We start from the raw sequence: 4303 nt of genomic DNA, 5'->3' as shown, positions 1-4303 counted from the left end.
TCAGAGACCATGGAGACACGATATCAAAAGCTTTGGAGTTTTACCAGTCACTCTCGTACCGGCACCATGGGTAGTGGACGTGTGGTGAGAATGGGCTCTGCTGCTGCAGGATCTCTCCTCATGTGTTGTGTACTGTCATCCTACGTGGCTGGTAAGACATGGCTTACTGCTACTCTTGCTACTCCCCCTTGTGTTCAGTCCGGATAGTCATTCATTCAAAATGAATGTATCGACTATGGTTCGGGTGTTGTAGACAGGGGTTGTTGTGGACTGTTTCTGCTAGTTGTACTTGTGATATGTTGTTGTTGTCGGGTGTAAGTGTTTGGGTGTTGTAGACAGGGGTTGTTGTGGACTGTTTCTGCTAGTTCTGCTTGTGGTATGTTGGTGTTGTCGGGTGTTAGTGTTCGGGTGTTGTAGACAGGGGTTGTTGTGGACTGTTTCTGCTAGTTGTGGTATGTTGATGTTGTCGGGTGTAAGTGTTCGGGTGTTGTAGACGGGGGTTGTTGTGGACTGTTTCTGCTAGTTGTGCTTGTGGTATGTTGGTGTTGTCGGGTGTAAGTGTTCGGGTGTTGTAGACAGGGGTTGTTGTGGACTGTTTCTGCTAGTTGTGGTATGTTGGTGTTGTCGGGTGTAAGTGTTCGGGTGTTGTAGACAGGGGTTGTTGTGGACTGTTTCTGCTAGTTGTGGTATGTTGGTGTTGTCGGGTGTTAGTGTTCGGGTGTTGTAGATGGTGGAGGATGATTGGTTTTAGCGTTGTGGAATGAGAGTGCTTGGGAGGTTGATGGAAACGTTTTTAGTCTCAATGACGTCAACATTAACCATATTTAATAACCATAGCAAGTAGTTTAATTAATCTTCATGCCCAATTACTTAGATGTCGACCCCTGAAGATCCGGGTTAAAATTGGTCCTCTGCACCTCATGCTTGCCGGTAAGGGCAACTTATGCTTGTCCGTAAGAGGCGACTAACGTAACGTATACCAATTGCGTAGATCGATGGCCAAGATGTCAATCACTGGATTGTTTGATCCAGACTCGATTATTTACAGACCGCCGTCATAAAGCTGGAATATTGCTGAGCGTGGCGTTAAACAACAAACAAACAACCAAATAAATCAGAACGTATTTCTGAAATTAAGAAGTTAATTTTTTTAAGGTACAGACTATTTGATGACATCCTCAAACGCCGACTTCAGTATCCATGCTGTATCTGGGAGGCAGGGAGGTGTCTACTCCATCACCTACCCCGGCCAGCGTCCACTGGAGAATTCAATACCCCCATGGTCTGCACACACCAAAGACGTTGATTCCAGCATGACAGTGGCATCAGGAACTGAGGACAAATCCTTCACGGTCAGCATCAGTGACAGCACCACCATGAGAGTGTACGGCCGTGATGCCTACGACGCCTACACCCCGCTCCCTATCCCCGCCCTGGGGCAACACTACGTGTTCTCTAACTGCCATGGCGCTGGCGCAAACATGACCACGGTGTTAGTAGTAGCTACACACAGACACAACACAAAGGTTGATATCACCTTTAAAGTACAGACAAATGTCACTATTAGCAGCTTAACGTATAACAATGAAGATGTTCTTAGTCTGAACTTGGATCAGTTTCAGACATATACATTAGACAGTGATGCTGCTCTCACCGGGACGCGGATCACCTCGGAGGACCCAATAGCTGTTTATGCAGGGACAAGGTTCGAGGGGATAGTTGCTACGTATGACCAACTCTTACCCGTCCAACATCTTGGTCAGGATTACGTCATTCCACGGAGTGACAATGTGAACCAAAATACTGTGACATTCACAAGTGTGATGAATGCGACCGGCATCCAAATTAACGCAGGAGGGCTTTCTTTCGTATTTACGGGGTCACTTTCCCTTGGGGGTTTCTATGTTGATGGTGCGATGGTTGTCAATGCGTCCAAGCCGGTTCTTGTGACGCTGTGTAGAGGGGGTGAGCTAACTACGAGAGGGTTTGGTGTCGTTCCGCCAATATCACTTCTGCAAAGGGAAACGTATTTAGCCCTAGATGGAGTGTCTTTGAAGGTTTGTAGCACGGGGCAATACAGGTGATGCTGCAGCGACTGCACCTGGAGTTAGTTTGTCAGTTCAGTGGGGAGAGGGTCAAAATTCAAATTATAGTATTGGTACATTGGACACACCTTCGGTGTCATCCTCCTCGTTTTCCATCAAGTCAACAAGTGGATTGGCGGTGTACGTCTTCTCTGAGACCCACCTTTACACCGGGGGCTATCACTTCCCCTTTGAAGACACACAAACTACGCCAGCTTCTTCATCAGCTGTACCTTCGTCAGTACCATCACTGGCTGACACAACATCATCGATCTCCCCCACGCCGACCTCATCCGTCGACACAACAACGCCGATCTCATCCACGGACACAACGCCGATCTCATCCGTCGACACAACAACGCTCTTCTCGTCCGCAGACACATCAACGCCGACTTCATCCGTCGACAAAATAACGCCGATCTCTTCCGTCGACACAACTACGCCGATCTCCTCCACAGACACACCATGGCCATTAGTAACGTCAACGTCAACAGGTAAAATAATCTCGAGTATGAACAAACAAATGTACGAACATTCATAAAGATACGATGATGCCTTAAATGGCAAAAATGACAAAATCGGCCTTTTTTTATAAAACGAAACATTATAAGTTGCATCAGGATCACAGTACAGGGGGTACATGGGGTGTTATGCGTCCCTCGTTAAGCGAGTGGTATAAAAAACCTAACGAGGAACGCATAAAACCCCATGTTCCCCGAGTGAGTGATGTTTTAATATGACATTGTACAAGAATTAAAACAAGTTCAAAACTGATAGAAAGCAGCTGTTCAATTGAGCTGAGGTTAACTTGTGCTATGTCATGTGACTTTCATATATAGACTCGGAAAAAGCGTAAGGCGTTTTACTTCGAAGCGGGGTATAAGAGATAATTTTTTCTGCCTCTCAGAAATCCACGTGCTCGTGGCGGGGTATAAGGGCTTTATTCTCCCGCTGAGAAATTCATTTCCCTCCAAGGCGGGATACATTCTGACATGGTATGATATTGTATTTTATCGAGATCGCCTGGTATGATTAACAGATTTGTGACACGATCAAAAAATAGGTTCCATATGTCAAATATGAAGCAAGACCCCAGGACATAATCTCTAAAATCAGTTGCGAACTACGAAAAGGGTCACAAATATGTATCAGAAAATATAATGAACTTAGCCATTATTGCCAGGTGAGAAATGGAGAGCGATTAGTGAGAGACTGGTGTCACATTGTTGTGTTCCGCGCGCGAGTGTGTGCGTGTGTGTGTGTGTGTGTGTGTGGAGGGGGGGGGGGGGGGGGAGGGGGGGGGGGGCAGATGTGTGTGTGCGTGCGCGTGTATACGTGCGTTGTGCGCAGATGCACGTACGTTACCTGTTACGCTATATACTGCCTGTCCACAGCGGTCACAGCACGACTATTTATCCTTCACATATTCTCTGCGTATAGAACACGCTGGCTCACATTAATCTCTAAGTGACAATTGTTTCCATTGATCATAGTAGTTTTGTTTTCTTTCTTCTTCTTATTATTATTTTATCTCTTTCTGTTTGCTTCTTTTGTGAGTTTAGTATTGGCATAATCCCTTTGATAATTTAACTTATTCGTTTGGCGGTTCACCCCGATTATGTTTCTAGGTTTGTCAGCACCATACCCGTGCTCGTGGGTTTCACCGAGGTGGTAAACGTCTGAGACCTGCATCACTTCGGGATTTCCTCCCACATTAAGCTGACACGCCGCGATATAACTGTAATACTGTTAAAAGCGGCGTTAAACCGATCTCACTCACTCACTTACTCTTACAGTCTCTCTTATGGTACCAGTTACTCACTCAATTATTCGTTTGGATGAGTTTCACTTAATTTCATTAAGTTATGTTTCTTACCTTAAAGTTTACATATGCCTGGGGCGGTGAGGTAGCCAAGTGGTTAAAGAGACCCGGGTTCGATTCCCCTCATGGGTACAATGTGTGAAGCCCATTTCAGGTGTCGCCCGCCGTCATATTGCTGGAATATTGCTAAAAGCGGCGTAAAACAATACTCACTAACTCATTCACTTTACATCTGACCATTTATAAATTTGCTTTGCTATTGTCTTCGGCTTGGTATAATTATCATGACTCATCTGTCTTCTTTTTTCTACACAAATGTTAACACAATCGCTGTAATATCGTGCTGGGCGGTCGGGTAGCCTAGTGGTTAAAGCGTTCGCTCGTCACGCCAAAGACC

At 45.7% G+C, this 4303-nt stretch overlaps 1 pseudogene; it reads left to right on the top strand.

Annotated features, from left to right (window-relative positions):
* Positions 1 to 2625, top strand: LOC139473053 (uncharacterized; annotated as a pseudogene).
* The last annotated feature ends 1678 nt before the right edge of the window (positions 2626 to 4303 follow it).

The sequence above is a fragment of the Haliotis cracherodii genome, unplaced genomic scaffold (genome assembly GCF_022045235.1).
Source record: "Haliotis cracherodii isolate W230 unplaced genomic scaffold, xgHalCrac1.p SCAF_26, whole genome shotgun sequence".
Classification (NCBI taxonomy): Eukaryota; Metazoa; Mollusca; class Gastropoda; order Lepetellida; family Haliotidae; genus Haliotis; species Haliotis cracherodii.
This window is presented reverse-complemented; position numbering and strand designations above follow the sequence as displayed.